The sequence below is a fragment of the Hemitrygon akajei genome, chromosome 15 (genome assembly GCF_048418815.1).
Source record: "Hemitrygon akajei chromosome 15, sHemAka1.3, whole genome shotgun sequence".
Classification (NCBI taxonomy): Eukaryota; Metazoa; Chordata; class Chondrichthyes; order Myliobatiformes; family Dasyatidae; genus Hemitrygon; species Hemitrygon akajei.
In genome coordinates this window covers 63,713,272-63,734,581 of record NC_133138.1, presented here as the reverse complement: position 1 = coordinate 63,734,581, position 21,310 = coordinate 63,713,272, and positions in this window count along the sequence as shown.

Sequence of the window (21,310 nt, the reverse complement as noted above, 5' to 3'; positions counted from 1 at the left end):
TGAAGGCCAATGCACCGTATGCTGTCTTAACCACAGAGTCAACCTGTGCAGGTGCTTTGAGTGTCCTATGGAGTCGGACCCTAAGATCCCTCTGATCCTCCACACTGGCAAGAGTCTTACTATTAATACTATATTCTGCCATCGTATTTGACCTACCAAAATGAACCACTTCACACTTATCTGAGTTGAACTCCATCTGACATTTCTCAGCCCAGTTTTGCATCCTATCGATGCCCCACTGCAACCTCTGACAGCCCTCCACACTACCCACAATGCCCCCAACCTCTGTGTCATCAGCAAATTTACTAACCCATCCCTCCATTTCCTCATCCAGGTCATTTGTACAAATCACGAAGAGAAGGGATCCCAGAACAGATCCCTGAGGCACACCACAGGTCACTAACCTCCATGCAGAATATGACCCATCTACAACCACTCTTTCCCTTCTGTGGGCAAGCTCATTCTTGTTCCACAAAACAAGGTCCCCTTGGATCCCATGCCTCCTTACTTTTTCAATAAGCCTTTCATGGGGTACCTTATCAAATGTCTTGCTGAAATCCATATACACTACATCTACTGCTCTACCTTCATCAATGTGTTTAGCAACATCCTCAAAAAATTCAATCAGGCTCATAAGGTATGACCTGCCTTTGACAAAGCCATGTTGACTATTCCTAATCATATTATGCCTCTCCAAATATTCATATATCCTGCCTCTCAGGATCTTCTCCATCGACTTCAACCACTGAAGTAAGACACATTGGTTTATAATTTCCTGGGCTATCTCTACTCCTTTTCTTGAATAAGGGAACAACATCTACAAACTGTCAATCCTCCATACCTCTCCCATCCCCATTGATAATGCAAAGATCATTGCCAGAGGCTCAGCAATCTCCACCCTCACCTCCCACAGTAGCCTGGGATATATCTCATCCAGTCACGATGACCTATCTAACTTGAAGCTTTCCAAAATCTCCAGCACATCCTCTTTCTTAATGTCTACTATGCTCAAGCTTTTCAGTCCGCTGTATGTCATTCCTACAATCACCACAGTCCTTTTCCGTAGTGAATACTGAAGCAAAGTATTCATTAAGTACCTCTGCTATCTCCGCCGGTTCCATACACACTTTTCCACTGTCACACATGATTAGTCCTATTCTCTCACGTCTTATCCTCTAGCCCTTCACATACTTGTAGAATGCCTTGGGGGTTTTCCTTAAAATTGCCCACCAAGGCCTTTTCATGGCCCCTTCTGGCTCTCCTAATTTCATTGTTAAGCTCCTTCCTGTGAGCCTTATAATCTTCTAGATCTCTATCATTACCTATTTTTTTGAACCTTTCAAAAGCTCTTTGTTTCTTCTTGACTAGATTTACAACAGCCTTTGTACACCACAGTTCCTGTACCTTACCATCCTTTCCCTGTCTCATTGGAACGTACCTATGCAGAGTTCCACGCAAGTATCCCCCGAACATTTGCCACATTTCTTCTGTACGTTTCCTTGAGAACATCTGTTTCCAATTTATACTTCCAAGTTCCTGCCTGGTAGCCTCATATTTCCCCTTATTCCAATTAAATTTCCTAACATGTCTGTTCCTATCCTTCTCCAAAGCTATGGTAAAGGAGATGGAATTGTGATCATTATCTGCAAAATGCTCTCCCACTGAGAGATCTGACACCTGACCAGGTTCATTTCCCAATACCAGATCAAGTACATCCTCTCCTGCTGTAGGCTTATCTATATATTATGTCAGGAGGCCTTCCGGAACACAACTAACAAACTCCACCCCATCATAACCCCTTGCTCTAGGGAGATGCCAATCAATATTGGGGAAATTAAAATCTCCCACCACGACAACCCTGTTATTATTGTATCTTTCCACAATCTGTCACCCTATCTGCTCCTCAATATCCCTGTTATGATTGGGTGGTCTTTGAAAAACACACAGTAGAGTTATTGACCCCTTCCTGTTCCTAACTTCACCCACAGAGTCTCAGTAGACATTGCCTCCATGACTTCCTCCTTTTCTGCAGTCGTGACACTATCTCTGATCAGTGGTGCCACGCCCCCACCTCTTTTGCCTCCCTCCCTGTCCTTTCTGAAACATCCAAAGCCTGCCCTCTAAGTTGCCATTCCTGCCCCTGAGCCATCCAAGTCTCTGTAATAGCCACCACATCATAGCTCCAAGTACTGATCCATGCTCTAAGCTCATCCGCTTTGTTCACAATACTCCTTGCATTAAAATAGACACATCTCAAACATCTTGGTCTGAGCGCGTCCCTTCTCTGTCACCTGCCTATCCTCCCTCTCACACTACAAGCATCCTTTATTTGTAAGCCAACCGTCCCTTTTTACGGTCTCTTCAGTTCGGTTCCCACCCCCCAGCAGTTCTAGTTTAAGCTCTCCCCAACAGCCTTAGCAAACTTCCCCGCCAGGATATTGGTCCCCCTCGGATTCAAGTGCAATCCCTCTTTTTTGTACAAGTCACACCTGCCCCAAAGAATTCCCAATGATCCAGAAATCTGAATCCCTGCTCCCTGCTCCAATCCTTCAGCCACGCATTTATCCTCCACCTCACTCTATTCCTATACTCACTGTCACGTGGCACAGGCAGTAATCCAGAGATTACTACCTTTGTGGTCCTGCTTCTTAACTTCCTTCCTAACTCCCTGTAATCTGTTTCCAGGACCTCCTCCCTTTTCCTACCTATGTCGTTGGTACCAATATGTACCACAATCTCTGGCTGTTCACCTTCCCACTTCAGGATATCGTGGACATGATCAGAAACATCCTGGGCCCTGGCATCTGGGAGGCAAACTACTACCCGTGTTTCTTTCCTACATCCACAGAATTGCCTGTCTGACCCCCTAACTATAGAGTCCCCTATCACTACTGCCATCCTCTTCCTTTCCCTACCCTTCTGAGCCACAGGCCAGACTCTGCCAGAGATGCAGCCACTGTTGCTTCCTCCAGGGAGGTTGTCCCTCCCTACAGTACTCAAACAGGAGTACTTATTGTTAAGGAGGATAGCCACAGGGGTACTCTCTAGTATCTGACTCTTTCCCTTCCCTCTCCTAACTGTTACCCACTTATCTGTCTCCCGAGGCCCCGATGTGACCACCTGCCTGTAGTTCCTCTCTATCACCTCCTCACTTTCCCTGACCAGACGAAGGTCATTGAGTTGCATCTCCAGTTCCCTAACCAGGTCCCTAAGGAGCTGCAACTTTCTGCACCTGGTGCAGATGTGGCCATCTGGGAATCTGGGAGCTCCCGGACATCCCACATCTGACACGCAGTACAGAACACCGGCCTCACAGACATACTTCCTATTCCTGTTCTTCACATGTAACTTAACCTCGCCTTGACTGGTTATCGCTGAAGCCCTGTTGAGCCAAAGCCCTCTTACTGACTCCCTCTACTTCCAATCAGCCACCATCATCCCTGTACCAAAGAACTTGGCTACCACCCAGTAGCACTGACACCAATCACCAGGAAGTGTGTTCAAAAACTCCATTCCTGCCACATTAGACACTCAACAGTAGGCACTTGGCCCTGACACACCTAGAAAACTTGTCAGAGTGCTGCTTCTGGATTTTAGTTCAGCATTCAACACTCTTATCCCACAGACCTTGTGAACAAACTCCTACTCCTTGGTGTAAGTACACCACTGTGCAGCTGGGTGCTGGGCTCGTCACCACTGAACTCAGATAGTCAGGGTGCACAACCACTCCTCCCTCCCCATCACCCTCAATGCAGGTGCCCTCCCAGGCTGTGTGTTGAGCCCATTGCTGTGCACTCTGCTCACACGGGACTACACAGCCAAACACCAAAGTAATCACATTGTCAGGTTTACCAATGACACGAAGTGGTAGGGCTCATCACCAACAACAATAAGACAGACTATAGAGAGGAAGTGGAAGAACTCAAGGCCTGGTGCCAGGCAAACAACCTCTTCCTCAATGTCAACAAGACAAAGGAGATGATTATCGCCTTTAGGAGAACTCGCACCACTCACGCAACTTTTTTACAGCGGCAGCACACCAGTGGAAAATGCAAGCACTTTCAAACTCCCGGCAGTGCCCATCTCGCACAACCTCTCGTGATCTCAGGACACATTCGACACAATGAGTAAAGCTCACCAAAGCATCTTCCTTCTGAGGAAGTTGAAGAGATCTGGACTATGCACTTTTATAGATGTGCAGTAGATCCTAACAAGCTACATTACTGGATGGTACAGAAACTGCACTGTAGCAGACAGGAAGGCTCTTCAACAGGTAGACAAAACTGCCCAACACATCAACAGTACCAGCCTACGCACCATAAAGGATATATATATAGATATATAGATATATATATATCTATATATATATATACACAGGACGGTGCCAGAAAAGGGCTAGCAACATCATGAAGGATCCCACCCCATCAAGGATGTGGCTATATAGCATCCACATCAGGATCATCAAATTCAAAGCCAGTTACTTTTACCAAGCAGTAGGGCTGATCAAATCTCCACCATACTTCCAACCACCACTACTTTATCATTAAACACAAAGTACACTGCAGATGCTGAGGTCAAATCAAGACGTACAAAAAAGCTGCATGAACTCAGCAGGTCGGGCAGCATCCGTTGAAATGAGCAGTCAACGTTTCGGGTCGAGACCCTTTGTGACGATGCTGCCCGACCTGCTGAGTTCATCCAACCTTTTTGTACGTCTTGACTACTTTATCATTTCCTGTTTGTCACTTTATGTACGGACAGTCCTATGCCTAGTGTCACTTCATGGACATATAATCAATCTATGTTTTAAAGTTATCTTATGTATTTATATTTCTTGTGTTTTATTATCATTGTATTTTTTATTATTATTGCGTTCTTCAGCTTATTGTTTTTTTGGTGCTGCAGCAGATCCAGAGTAACAATTGTTCCGTTCTCATTTACATTTGTATACTGGAAATAACATTAAACAGTTTTAAATCTTGAATCTAAACAGCAGGAGATTAAGAAATAATCCTGATAACATTTCTTAGATCTTAACATACTTTACATCATACAAACTTCAGCATGTCTAAAACACCAATTAGTTGTAGAACTCAGTAATCAGTAAGGAAGAAGCTTGCGTACAATATACACTCACACGTATGCCTCTGTACTTTATAATCAATAGTTAACTTCAGTTAACATATTTTTTAGCAATTCTATTTCAATAGCCTATCACATCACAAACTAAATGCCAACAAATTGGTACATGACTTCAAAGCACTTTAACTTACAGTTCATTCAGCAAAAAAAAATAGAAGCAGAACTTCAGCACATGCAGAAAGTTAATAAAAATGAAGTCTAAGTAAATGATGTGGGGGACAAAAAATATGTTTTGCTGAGTGGAATTATTTGATTCAGTTGGAATTTTTTTTAGAACCAGTGATAACATCAGAGGAAAGTTGAAATCTCAAACTTCACTTGTACTTCACTCATATGCAGAAAAAAAATCAAACATTAACCAAGGCGAAATACTTCATTATAATAGCTATAGGCAAAAGATTAGACAGGAAAAAATATGGATTCCGGGTACTTAGCAAACAAGGTTTGTTCCTGGATAGTGCCTGAGCCAGGTATATGTGCAACATTGGAAATATGATGGGGAATGTGCACAGATTTCATTTGCCAGAAATATATACAGGAGGTAGATCATATTGACCATCAATATGGAACTCCGATTCAATACCAGTGCTGCCTTTTCTGAATTTACTATTCCAGCAAACATCTTCTCATAGAAAAAAATTCATTCAGCAGCAGGAAAGATTTCCCACTAATAATGATGATGAAAAAGTTAGACAAAAAATTAAAATACAATAGGTACAGGAAATATGAGACAACTATGAAACAAAGAATTTCTGGAAATACTCATCAAGTGGACAGCACCTGTGGAGAAAATAAATTATGTTGACTTTAATAGTAAATGACTTTTCACCAGAACTGAGGAAATATAAGAATAAATTGTCTTAATGTGTATAGAAAATGGAGAGGGGCAAAGTAAAATCTATGATGACAGGATTGATTAAATGATGAAATCAGTAACAACAACAATAAAAATAATAACTCATTTATAGAGCACTTTTTATGCAAACAACATAGTTTAAAGTGCTTTTCAACTTGGATAAAGTTCAAATATGAAAATAAAAGACACAAACATGTTAGTTAAAAGCAAGATTATATACATATGTTTTCAGCTACCATTTAAGAGTGTCAGATGAGTCTGTAACCCTTATACTTTAGGTACTGAGTTCTGCAGTTTAGGGGCATCATTCAAAAAAGCTGACCTGCCAACTATCTATTGAGAGAGATTGTTTAAATTTAAGGGATCAATGGAAGAAGGCCTGAGTGCTCAAGCAGGATTATAAAACAAAAATGATTCTGTGATTTACTCCAGTTTCAGACCACAGAGAACTTTAAAAACAAGTAAGATAATTTTAAAATTGTTTCTAAAAGATATAGGAAGCGAATGCAGAGTAGTTAGTGTGGGAGTGATATGCTTCCTCACCCTGCTTTTAGTTAAAAATCTAACAACGACACTCTAAATGAGTTGAAGTTTGTCAATAGATTGCTTTGGAAGGCCAGTAAAAAGTGCATTGCAGTAATCTAGTCTATTCAATATAAAGGCTTGAATTCATTTTCCAGCTTCATTATGTGACAGAAACAGATGCACTTTTGCAATATTTCTTAAGTGTAGAAATGCTCTCATCACTTTCTTTATGGAGGATTTAAAATTCAAATCTGAATCAAGGATAAAACACAGGCTTGTTACTTCTGATTTTACAAGGGGAGCCAAGTTCCTAAGTTTATCTAGATGCTTATCTCTTTTATCTTTTACTGTCATTTAATTTTAGAAACTTATGGCTCACCCATTTGTTTATTGCAGCCATACTAAAGTCAGTGAAGATAAGAGTATATCAACATCAAGTTCAATGGTGGGTGCCAATCTGCATAGCTGTGGTAGTCAGGATATTTATTTATTTCACTTTATTTTGTTTAGAGATACAGCACAGAATTGGTGATCTCTAATGACATCTCCTAAGGAGAGCATATGTAAGAAGAGTAGGAGACCAAGACAGCTTCCTGGAGCAACGCCAAAAGGTACAACATATCTCTTAGAAAACTGGTCTCAAGACAGACAAAATATTTTCTAAGATATATGAGCAAAACCAATTAAAGGCACCACCAAAGAGGCCAACCTAGTTTTCAAGATGGGTATTCTAGGAGAATGTTGTGGTCAACTGTGTTGAAGGCAGCACTTAGATCTAGCAGAGTTATGATCAAGGCCCCGTTGTCATTAGTGCTGAGACTAAGGTCGCTGACAATTTTGGTAACCAAATTTGCTATGGTTTACTCTAAAGCCTGACTGAAACTTTCCTAGAATATTGTTCTCATTCAGAAAGTTTTGAGTTGGTTGAAAATTACTTTCTCAAGAATCTTGCCCAGGAGGAGAAGATGTGATATAAGCCTGTAGTTAGCTAGTACTTCACTGTCAAGGTTTGGCTTTTTAAGTAGTGGTTTGACAACCGCAGTTTTGAAAGCATCTGGAGAAAATCCAGTTTGAAAGGATGAGTTAATAATTTTTCTAATGGAATTGAAAACACTATTAGAAGAGCTCTTAAATTGAGTGGTAGGTACAGGAAGTAGGCAGTTTACTCTTTGTTACAATTTGATAGAGTTCTTAATCAGAAATACTTGTAAATTTTGACATGGCTGTCATCTTTTTGCAAGGTTGGCTGTAGAGATTACCAGTATCTGTACCTATACTCTCCCTAATGAAAGTAATTTTATAGAAGAATTATTGTGAATTCCTCACATTTTGTGGAAAATGCTTGAATCAGAGTGATGTGAAAGAGAATGGTGAAGAAATGAGTAAATAATCTGCACATGAGATGCAGATAGGAATGAATAATTATCTGAAATTATCAAAAGATGAGAAAGCATGAATGCTGGAAATGTGAAATGGAAAGACTGGGTTGTTTGATTATGTGAAACTGATTAATTCATTGCTAAATTCAGAAGGCTAGTACAGTATACAAATTCAATTGGGAAAGCTATTCCAAATTTCTACAAAACTTCTCTGTTAAAACAGGCTGTCAAATTTGACAATGGAATCTATGCCAATGCACACAAAGCACAACTAAACTGATGCACTTAGCAGCTGTTTAACTCTGAAAGAAATGCATTCCAATTTTTAACCCACCATGTGGAAAATCTCAGTCTAAAGTTATTCATTTTCTAAATTCTCATAATATTTTGCCATTGCTCCTGACGAACAATTGATAATACAATGATAGATTCTGAGCTTTGTTGTCTGTAAATAACTGGGGACAGCAATCAATGCATTTTAGGATTAGGATCAAGAGGATAAACAAAGCACAAAATGTTAATTTGGATTTTAATAGACTCAGAATGCTCTAGTTAAATAAGGATGTTCAAACATGACAGGATAGCATGATAAAGAAAAGCAATCATTTACTTAAACTGCTTAAATGTGCAGTCTACATTTAATCTTCTCAGAAAATAGGAAGAAAATGTCTTAAAATTATTAACGAAATGTAATATGCACTAAAGATAAAACAGAGCCCCCCTGTTGTGCTTAATCAATCACTGGTCTCTGGAGAGACATTTAGTAATTTCAGTGCACAGAACTGTCAGACTGCCCACTGATGAGTTCCTGATGTGTACCCACTGACTGTAGAGTAGGCCATTAAGTGGGCTGGTGAGAGTAATCTGCTGTGAATGTTCGGCTACCACAAGTGATTAAATAGCTGAGGGTGATAAGAGGAATCATAAATAAAGTCAAGATAATCCTAACAATGCTAGATCTTAGATACTGTCCAAATTTCTGTTAAATACTAAATAGAATGTTATTCGTTTCAAGTCCAATTATAAATAGAATGAAACAACTATCATTGACCTCAGGCAAAAATATCTCTTAAAAAATTTCATTTATGCTTAATAAAGAAGTCATGAAATTTGCCAAGAAAAGCAAAGGCCTAGATACATATCTGGATAATGCCCAAAAAGGCACTACATTGATGAAAATTGTAGAAACATAGGGTTCATCAGTTTTGTACACTATTTTTGAATGAGTTATTAACAATTGTGAATAAAGATGGACCTACTGATAAAAAATATTCATGTGCCCTAGCTTTCAGGCTTCAAGCTTATCCAAATCAAGTCAATAATAATATAACATAGACACAAGGGGTACAGCCAATGCTGGAAATCTAGAGCAATACACATAATGGGCTGGAGGAGCTCAGCAGTTTAGCCAGCACCTATGGATGGGAATAAACATTAAAATTTCAGCCAAGTCCCCTCATTCAGACTGGCAAGAAGGGGGAAGGAGTCAGGAAAAGAAGGTGGGGGAGGGGGCTGATGAAGTAAAGATCTGAGAAGTTGAGTGGTGGAAGAGGTAAAGGGCTGGAGAATATAACACACAGATTTGGTGCATAGTGAATTCTTCAACTATTTTAGCCTGATTTGCAAACCAGCTTGTAACGATCAAAAGATTCAAACTGTGCATTATGTAAAGAGTTACAGGGGCACCATTGAGAGCTTCCTGACAAGTTGCATCTCCATCTGGTGTGGGAGCAGTTGAGCATCAGACCAGAAGTCCCTACAAAGGACTGTGAGAATAGCTGAGAGAATCTTAGGGGTCTCCACACCATCCATCAGGGACATCCATTAGGAGCGCTGACTACACAGGGCCATTAGTATTATTAAGGATCCCACCCATCCATCCAGCATCCTCTTTACCATTCTATCATCAGGCAGGATACCATGATGTATAAAAACAAGAACAGCTAGAATGAGTAGCAGTTTCTTTCCCAGGCCATTGGGCTTCTGAACTCCCTGCTGCACTGTATTCGAAATGTCACTGGATAACCTGCTCTGTACTTTACAGTATTTAGTATTAATGTTATGTTTGTTATGTATGATTCTCTAGATTTTATCCTTACCTTCATAAGTTACTGTGTGCTATTTGTGTTAAATGTACTACTAAGCTTTACACCCTGGTTTGAATAAACGTTGGCTTGTTTCTATATACATTATTTTGTTACATATGATATTATATACCTGTATATAGCTAAATGACAATAAACTTGACTTGACTTGAGTTGTGCATGTGTTTCCTGCAGTCTTGGATGGAATACTTCAAGGAGACTGACCCAAGTCCAGTTTTGTATCTCTGTATGGATTCAATAGGTCTCTGTTTCTCCCTCTACAGCAGCTGCCTGACCAGCTGAATAATTCCAGGAATTTCTGTTTTATTTCCTCTTTCCAATCCTACAGTTTTTTTTTTGAGATCTGATTTTTCATTTTTGGTCAGATTAGAACATGGTAAAAAGTTGGAGAAAGACCAGTGACAAATGAAGCTGGAAGTTGCCAGAGAAGTGATGTGAGCTGATGGCAATATGGGGGGGATAAGAAAACTGGAATGAGGGTAATTGAATGTTTCACGGATGGTGCAGATTCAAGTGGCTGAAAGACCTTTTCCTGTGCATATAATTCTAAGACTCCAACTTAAATCCAAACTTCGTTCAACTAGTTTGATCTGTTCTTCTGGTTTCTGGTCAAACAACTATCAGTCTAGTGTCAGTGATGCTGAACGTTGAGAATGGTTGTATCATGTTAATGTCACAACTGGATTTTATTTAATTGGACATATTTACAATAAAAATCTCAGGAGGCTATCTCTCCTGCCACCTGATAATCACCAACGTTCAGCTATTAATAAATACAATTAATTGATATCCTGTTCTGTCAAGCTACAGCTGGATTAGAAAGTCTCAAACCAATTGGGGTTTGACATGTAAAGTGAGTGCTTAACCCTGCAGATAAGAGTTAACAAAGAATTTCCAGAATCTGATAGGTATAGTTATAGGATTGTGTGGCGCGTGGCCAAATGGTTAAGGCTTGGACTAGCAATCTGAAGGTCATGAGTTCAAGCCCCAGCCAAGGTAGCGTGTTGTGTCCTTGAGAAAGGCACTTAACCACACAACGCTCCAGACCACCCAGCTGAAAATTGGTACCGGCAAAATGCTGGGGGTTAACGTTGTGATATACTGGCATCCTACCCGTGGGGGCGGGGGGGGGGGGGGAGGTCTCGTACTCTCAGTCGCTTCACGCAACGGAAACCGGCATAAGCATCAGCCTGATGAGCCTAAAGAATAGACTGTAACTTTAACTAGTTATAGAATTGATGTTCTTATTATTTTAATTCCTGACAACCATTAAATATCCCTGTCCCAGTATTGAGAATGTGTTTGTAACTCCATATCTCTCAAGCAATTATTTCTCAAGATCATACTCCTGTTAGCAATGTTCACTGCTCTGCAGTTTTCTATCTATGTGGCTGAGCCAGGGCATGATGGGGTCTTATCATGCAGAGTATCCTTGGCAAAGTTACTGAAATATAGGGCAGAAATGCTGATACTACAGCCTAGATTCTGCCACATTTAGAATTAAATGACAATTGGGTGGCAGAGTTAGAGACCTAAATTAGTTAGCTGCAATGCTTTGAGGGAGCTTTTAGTCCTTCATTTTAACCTTATCCTCCTTCTGGGATTTCAAGTATGTCACCTCTATGTGTTAAAATGCTGATGCAGTGTTTAATTGAAGGGTATTTAAAGGTTCTCCACTTTCTCTCCAGACTCAGTAATAATCAATATTTCAGGTTACAGTATTCCATTACCCTCAGGCAGAAATTACAGTTCACCCTATTAGCATTTTAACATCTACCTTTGATATTGTCCTATCTACAATATTTTAAAAAGCTTCATGATTAAACATTTTTGATAAAATGTGAAATAAGAGTTGTTAAATAAACTAAGTGTGGTTAATTTACAATGGGAATTAATGAATGAAAATGGCTGCAGGAGGTAGAGGAAGTACCTTAGTACAATTGTTCCATAAAATGCAAGTGATTTGCCTGTCAGATTATCATTGTGGTTAAAACGTTTTAACCTTGGTGTATTATTACTGAAAACAATTCTCCAAGACACTATAGTCCTTCTGTAGCACTCAATCCTTTCAAGTCTCGAACAATGTGTATCAAGAGACCTTGACAAGGATGATTTGGACTCAAGTGCTGGAGAACCCAAGGCTAGAATCGGGACAGGATACTTACTAGATTGAAATGAGAATGGAGTACTTAGCAAGCTTCATTATACCATAATCCAAGTAGAATTTATAGCTGAGCATTGAGGCTCTGTTCAGGTGCTCTTTAAATACTGAAATCTTGGTGCCCAAAACATGATTGCCAATCAGCAGGATGGTCCTGAACCCTTAAAGGGGCTGCACTAGCTATCCATACTGCGGAGAGTTAGAGCATCTAAACCCCGGAAACTGGTGTGGTTGGGTGCGTCTCGTAACAGGACCCCCTCTCCTGATGCCTCTGCCTGCTGGGAGATATGGTGGTAGTAATCGTGGAAGAGAATCAGATCCAAGATGTCTTTTTCAGACACCCAACACCTCTCTTTGGGCCCAAATCCTTCCCAGTCCACAAGGTATTGCCAAACATCCCAAAAAGTACGTGCATCCGAAAGTCTTCTTACCATGAAGGCCTGTTCCCTATCAACAAACCTAGGTGGTGACGGGGCTGGTAACGGTGGGGTCAAGGGGCAGGTGCTGGCAAGTTTTAATTCAGAGATATGAAAGCTGGGATTGATCTTCAGGGTCTTGTGGAGCTGCAAGGAGCACTGGGTTTACTTTCCTGAGGACCTTAAAGGGTGTGATGAACTTTGGTGCCGGCTTTCTAGACTCCACCCAGAGAGGTAAATCCTGAATAGACATCCAGACGTGTTGCCCAGGCTGCAGGCAGGTTCCTGTGTTCTCCTTCAATTAGCCTTGGTTTCTACCTTCTGGGTAGAGGCCAGCAAGACCTCCCTTGCCCTAGTCCATTTTAGCTTGCAGCATTGGACAAGTTCTTTTACTGCAGGAACCCCCAACCTCGGCCTCCTGTTCGAGGAAGAGTGGCAGAAAATACCCATATTAACATTTGAACGGGGATTTCCTGTGCGCTAAACGCTGTAAGGTGTAGTGGGCAGCCTCTGCCCACATCAAGTAGTTGCAGCACTCATTAGCTCAGGCACCTTATGGTTTATTCCAAATCTTAGTTGACCCGCTCTGTCTGGCTGTTAAAGTGTGGGCAAAACCCAGCGGAGAGACTTGCTGTTGTCCCAATCAGTTTACAGAATGCTCTCCAGAAATGTGATGTGAACTGTGGACAATGAACTGTGACTATGTCCACCAGAAAACTTTGGATTCTGTAGAACTGGTCAGGATAATCTCAGCCATCTCCACTGCAGATGGTAGCTTGTCCAAGGCAATGAATCTGCAGGCCTTTGAAAACCAATCGACAATTACCATGATGACAGTTTTCCCCTTGCAAGGCAGAAGAACCATGACAAAGCCCATGGAGATTTGCGCCCATGGTCTATCCAGAACAGGAAGAGGACGGCGGAGCCCTTGAGGTTGGGTATGGGTCTCCTTGATCCAGGCGCACACCTCTCATGCCTGCATGTATTGTTGGACCTTCATTGCGCTTCTCTCTGGGTCTGAGAACGCATATAATTGACTACGTGGACGACAAGTACCAGGCAGAAAATCTATAGCAGTCATAGGGTCCATGTGGTAGAAGAGTCAAGGTTTTTCCCTTGCTGAAGACCCCTTTCAAATCTTTGTATATGGAGGGAACTTCGACAAGTCTGGGTGTAACAAGCTCTGCTGAACCCTCCTTCAAGGACGACTCCTGAGGCTTCTTAGGTGGCAGAGGTGGTTTGACTGACCTCTGAGTCTCCTGCCTAGCCTCACTAGACTCTGTCACATCCTCGGGTGATGACAACAAGGTGTATCAGATGGTCCTTGCACTCCAGGAACAGGTTCCAAGGGGCTGTGATTAAGAACTCTTCCCTCGGGACCTGTCGGCTGGACCCCCTAGGCTTCAAGTTACCTCACACTGAAGTCTACCCCCTTGCTGCTCATTGCTCTTCGGAGAGTCTGGGGTTAGGAACACCATGCTGCAAACATACCTCTTACAATAACTGGACCAACCAATGATTTTCCCCTCCCTCCATTTCACAAAAGGCTTATACTGGGACAGCAAAGGGTATCCCAGGATCAGGGGTTTGAGCGGTGAGTCAATGATTGTAGAAACTAATGTCCTCCATGTGATCCTCAATCCTCATCTGCAAGACCAAAATCTGGTGCTGAATCTGCCCAGAACCGGGGGCTAGCTGTCCAAGACAGTTGCAGGCAGAGACTCGCTCAACTCTCGCAGTGGTATGTCGAGCTGACGGGCGGTCCCCAAGTCCAGGAAATTGCAAGCTGCCTCAGAGTCCAAAAAAGCCTCCACCTGTCTTCTGTTACCCCAGGAGATCTCTGCCTTCAATGTGACACTCGAGTCCATTGGTTGGAGATGGTAGGTGCTACTGTCACAGTCCTCCCAACAATGGACGGTCTTAGCAGTTCCACAGGCGGCTGCAGCTTCAGACTTTTGGCCCACAGGCGACCTGCTTTTCCACAGTAAATTGAGCAGCCTTGACTCTGATGCTGGAACCTCTTGTTGGCGTTGTGCAACTGATCTGCGTGGGCTCGACAGAGTCCCAAATAGGAGACAGGCTGGTCATGGTCTGAGAATGGGGGAGTGAGTGAAACTCTGATGAGCTGAGGCCAGGCTTAGGCAAGCCCTCTTTGGCCACATGATGTGGTCCCTCTTGCGCTGTTCAAGATGATTGTAGGGCAAATAGAGATGAGCTGGTTGATGACGACCTCTAGGTCCCCTGCTGGCTCCCCCAAGGCAAGGGCATCCTTTAGTTTGTCCAAGAGTCTGTGAAACAACAGAGTGGCCAGGATTTCCCATTCCAACCACTCTCTTAGAACAAAGTTCAGAACTCGATTGCAGTCGGCCGCTGACCGACTTCCCCGATGCAGCTTTAACAGAACTGTACAAGGCTTTGTTTGTGCCGAAGGGATGATAAAATATCTTTCTCATGGTGGCCATGAACTCTTCCAAACACACGCAAATCTCTGACCTTCGTTCCAAATGTGTGGTAGCCCAGTCGGGAGAGAGATGATGGAAGGCCACTTTTCCATGCTCTGAAGGGAACCAGGATGGCTGGAGCTCAAACACCGGTGAGCATTGAGTGAGGAAGCCGCGGCAAGAACGCGGGTCTCCGTTGAACCTCTCCGGGGTCAGAAGATGTACTGTCCCCGCAGAGCAACCGACAGCCTCACCCAAGCGACTCTGGCTTCCTCCTTGTGATAGCTGGTACGCGGCGGCCTGGAGGTGAATACCGCCAGGTTCTGTCTGGAAATCCTTTCGCTGTGGCTGGCTACAGCTGCCGTGAGCCTCTAATACCCCACTGCATCCATGGTGGCTCAATCATACTGTGACGAGAGACCTTGACAAGGATGGTTTGGACCCAGACGCTGCAGTATCCGAGACTGGAACTGAGACACCATACTAGATTGAAATGAGAACTGAGAATTTAACAAGACGTTATACCATAATCCAAGTAGAATATGTGATTGAGCATTCAGGTGCTCATTAAATACTGAATTCTTCACACCCAAAATATGATTGCCAATGAGTGGGACAGTCCCGAACCCTTCTGTACTCCGGAGAGTTAGAGCATCTAAACCCCAGAAACTGGCGAGGTTGGGTGTGTCCCATATCTCAATGTATAAACTAAATTTAGTTTAGTGCTCTTCATGCTAGCTGTTTATAGTTTTTTGCCCTCTCTGATATGGTTGCCTCATCCAAGTATCTAGTGATATGGGCACACGAAAGAAACTTCTGTCTTCAATCGTATTTGGAAAGGCTATTGAAATATTCAGAGGAGAAAGCAAATAATTTCTACAATAGAAGAACTCCTGATGCATTAATTAATTAGCTAAATTTTGACCAAAATTATCCTGTTAGCAATGATAAGACTATTTTGGCAGTGATAATGCATTGCTTTTCCACAGATGATATGTTAATTTAACTGATTAAAAGTAATATTTCATCTACACTTTGGATCTATTATATCTACATTTCTAGATTATTGAAGTATTCTACATTTCGAGCAATCAGAACCTGAACTGTGCTAAACCAAATCTTGACCATCATCTCAACAACAAACCCTTCTCAAGCGTGGATGGGTATTTTGCAAATCCACCCCTGTCCCCAACCGGCCCATTTAGTTCTTCAAAGCCTCCAATATCTTGTTCCTTTATTATTTTTCATGAAGTCTATCAGTGGATGTGCAGACCATCATAGACTTTGTTAAAAATTTGCTGCGAACTCTGACCCTTTATTTTAAACTACCAGATACACAAAATCCTCCAGATAAACAAATCAGCATTAAATCAATAATGTATTTCAAAATTGATAGAATAGTCTAAAATACAGAGAAAGACAGAATACATATAAAACATGGTTTGCGTTTATGAAAGTGCTGTAAGCTTTGTGAAAGAATAACTTTACATTTGCAGAGGTCAGCTGTTAACAGAGTTTAAAAGAAACCTGCTTATTTAAATTAAATGGAATTCCATTGTTGCTTTATGTCTGAATAAACAAGCACTCGAAAAGGAAAACTCATTCATCAGGAATTAAAACTATCTGGTCACAGCATGGTGTTAACTCGACTGAATGAGACTTCATCTGCAGAATAGTAGATTTAGTATCACTTTGTAGGAAACATGCAAATTACAGTTACAATTCACTTCATTGAACACTTGGAATTTAGTTCAACAAAATGGTTATAAGGTTAGTCAACTCTGAGTTACTCAAGTGCATATAAGCATAATAAAAGATTACATACATAATGAAAAAAATAATTTTACTGAACAACGTTCATACTGCCCAAAAATATTGAAGTAAGCTTACTTTCATTCCTCTCCTGAACATACACAGCTGAAAGCAAAATTGTATTTTAAGTGGGAATATAAATAGAAAAAATTGAAGGCATATGATTTTGCTGGCTCTGACATCTGGAGTGCCTTCAAAATGCAAGTGCTACCTCGTTTCAGCTGCAGCTTTCTGTCTGGAGCTTTACATAAAAAGGATGAATTGAAGAGTTCTGTATCAGCAGGTCCTGAGGTCAACAACCACCAGTTTGGTTTAAGCATGCAATATTCAAATACCATGTAATGCTTGTTGTAATTAATAGATTCAAGGCTAAACACATTGAAGTGCAAAGGTATTAACCAGCCTGTTACAACCTGAGGAAGCTCGTGATAAAACTGTTTATAATATGTCATTCATTTTCCCACTATGAATATTCACAAAGTGTAATTAATATGGCTTGTAAACCCACACTGTAAAATCACAGAACATCAGTATAATAATACTGGACATCCCTGTTAGCCTAGTAAGTCTCTGCTTTATCTGCAATGCCTGTGATAGAATTTATTCTCTGTCATCTTAATTCATCGTGCTTTTATACTAACCTTTTTGATCCCTGGTCAGCAAAAGAGCAAGTGTTCTTCATAGGACCACTAGCTAGTACTGGTTAATGTTAAACAAGTCTACCTCTCATCTTTGACCCTTTGCAACTGCTGAGAAATTGCATCACGCCTCAGTAGCAGGTCACCTGTTAAGAGCTGTTGCTATCAGTTAAATCATTCCTATACATACCACACTATACATTTGATGAGCACTGAGAATTTCAGTCATCCGGGTTTCACTTAGTACAAGGCTAAAAGGAGTAAGTGTAAGAATCCACAATGCCCAAGCAACAGAAATCCCAGTGGTGCTCCAAATTCATGCTTCACAGCTCAAACACGGTTCTAAAAACTGAACGTGAGAATCGTTATATGTGATTAACCTTAAGGCTGATTTATACTTGTGCGTCACATCTATACCGTAAGTACCTCATACCCTACGCCGTAGAGTGACGTGCACCTCTCCAAAAAGTAACTTACGCGTCGCAGCAACGCAGACCGCAACAACTGTTATCAGTCCGCTTGGTAGCATCACATTTCCAGTTGCTTCTTCTCCACCATGTCTGTACACCAATGCAAAATAGATGGACCAAATCATCAAATCTATCTGCCGACATGCGAAAATGTTTGAACTGCATTTCCTCGTCCATGTCTCTCACGAAGAAACTTAACACAGTGGCACAGAAACCCCACCGCCAACTAGCATTTTGGCACACACCAACACATGCTTGCTATGGCGTAGAGCGACGCAGAAGTGAAAATCAGGGCTACATAGCCCCTACGCACAAGTAGAAATCAGCCTTTAGTCCTCTTAACCGAGTGCAAACAGTTCATCCTCCCTGATCTTCCTAAGGCTTTCAACACCCCCAGTCAACAATAACCACTCAGTTTGATAGAAAAGATCAATACTGTGATTCAATAATTACTTGGGTTTCTCTGCACTGCTTAATGCCTATCTGTACCTCTTAAAGGTGAAAGTACACTGCAGCAGGTTTTAGAATTCCTTACAGGGATGATTGCAGTTTGGTAGAAAGCCCCTGGTAAATCAGTGGATAGAAGCATGTTTCAAGCTACATTAGAGACAGAAGAGGTGATGTGTCCCATAGAGACTTTCAGACACACACACAGTGAAGGCACTGGGACTAGACTGAAGCCAGTGCCAAAAATCAAATCCTGAGAACCTGGCTGCTATCATGCAGGAACTTCAATTACCTCAGTCATGTGTTAGTGAATATGTCTACAAATGCCATATTCCACATATTGTAGCATGAGCCTCACACTGCTTAATGTACCATATCCCCACCACTCCTGTCTATGCCTCATGGTTGACATTTAATGAACCACCATGTCCTGGCACCACTGAAAGCCTCACATCCACACGTCATATCTTCTTCATCTGCCAGCAAATTAGCTGTAACAGGCATATCTACCTAAACACACTTCCCTTTCACTTGCTGGACAAGCAGATGTAACTAAGGTAGCAACAATCTATAAGAATGCTGCATTACTTTATGCCCTGGAGCACAGAGTACTTATGTCTACCAACTGACAGAATATCCCATGTGTCCCTCAGTCTAGCTTCTGATCTATAAACTGAGGGTTCCACGAACAAGTATGTTTAATCTCCCCCACAGCTGCCACCAATACAGGAAGTGAATGGAATAGTCCCTTCAGGATGCTGAAAGAGGAATCAGGAGGGAAGTCTCATCAGTGGTGAAGCATGCATTGGATGATCTGTTGAATGATGTGGCCGGTGCTGTCTGTCCTTGTTCTACTCAGTAGAACGAGATTAGAGACATAAGAAATAGATGAGATGTAGTCAAGAGCTCTGCCCACACTGAAAACCATAGTTAATCAAGAAGGAAGAAATTGCAGAGTCATTTGTGCAGCTCAAGAATTCCGATTCTATCCACTCCATTATTGGCAATTTAGTATTCCTTTTAGCACAAATTCAGATTGCACCACTATCTTTGCACCATGTTGTTGCTTGTTACTATGTATTGTTGTATTTATTATTAACATATGTTTATTCTGTAAGCATTCATTGAATTTCATTGTACCTTGGTGAGTCGGACAATAAACTAATCTAAATCTACAAAAAGCTTCATCATCGGAACAAGCTTAACAAATATCAAGGAACTGAAAGGATAGAATGTGGTCATCGCAAGGGGCAGCGTGAGATGAAGTATAGTCAAGAAAGTTGTGGGAGTTCTTGGGTTTATAATGGATGTCTGTGGCTGAAATGGAGACAGATAGACAGATCCAGAAAACAAAAGCAAGTACCAGACATGGACCATATGTAGGTGACAGCAGGATAGAAAAATGTTGAAAGGCTCAACTTCTGCATGAGTACAGGAAGATTGTTCGTGTATGGGAGAAAGAACTGAGAGAGAAAAGCTGAGCAGGACTGAAATCAAAACAATTCTGCATACCCCACCAAAGAAGAATTACACCTTGGGCTTATATGGGTTTTTACAGCGATATCTTTGATCTGGAGAAAGTGAGTGGAGATGAAGGAGAAGTTATGAGGACAAAATAAGCCAGGCAAATAAGTGTATTGTTGGAGGGGGAAAAATTGGAGTTGGCCTCCGTTCTGTCAGGAAATATAGAGGAGGCTTGACCTAAAAGTAGATTTAGCAGTGAACAATAAGTTTAGTAATAGACCACTAAATAACAATGGACATCAAAGATTTTGCTTCCTGAATAATTTTGGGTGTACCTTATCGATTTTGGCTGGCTGATCATGGAAACCACCATGACATTTCCCTATTGTGTACCATGTTTTAAAAATTCACCTATATTTGTTATTTCAAATCATAATTCAAGTTAATTAAAACGTTGCCCATAAAATAGGCTGAAAAGTTTTCTGTCTTGTCCAGACATGCCTGGATATGCTTAGGCAGGACAGGTGCTGTACGGCAGGACAGGAAAGGCTATACATTTCCATGAAGGATTTTAAGATTTGAAATTTACTTCCCAGAATAATGGATGCCAAGATTAAAGAAGGAATTTTTGTTGGTTCACAAATCAAACAAGTCATCATTGATAGGCAATTCAATGAACTTCTAGTGGGACCAGAGAAAATAAGATAAACGTTAATCAAGGATGTTGAATATTTTCTTGGTAACCAGAGAACCAAACTACATGCAGCTAGTTGACAACATGCTTCAAGCATACAAAACCAGTAATTGTAACATATCACTAGAGATTCATTTTCGGTATTCCCATTTAGACAACTTCCCTGCAAAACTTGGCACTGTCAGTGAGGAGCCAGGTGAAAGGTTTCACCAGGGGTTTGCAGTCATGGAGAACTGGTATCAGGGCAACTGGAATCCATCAATGCTGGCTGATTATTGTTGGACACAAGTGAGAAGCCTCAGACACTGAGCACAAATGAAAATCATCACAAACCATTTTAGCTTAGTTGAACAATTGCAAATCCTCAGAGCCATTATGCAATTAAATGCATTGCATTCAATGAAAGTTAATTTCTTGTTCCTCCAAATTTGTACGTGATACAAGTAGTCTGAAAGTATGACTGTGTTCAGCTTCAAGCAGTCTGTCATAAACAAAAAATATTCTGAGGAAGCAACACTTCCAAAAGAAAATTGCTGTCCAGTGTGATAAGCCACAAGGGGCCACAAAACAAGAGAGAACAGAAACTGAACACTGACGGCAACAAGGTAAACTTTAGGCAGGGAGAGTGAAAGCTAGGAGCAACTGGTTGAGGCCAGCTGGTTCGATGAGTGAACAAAGGCTGTGAATGAGAAATGGGGTTAAATAGGCTGAGGTGATGAGTCTGGAATGAACAGCAGGTGATTACTATTAACCGGGAGGT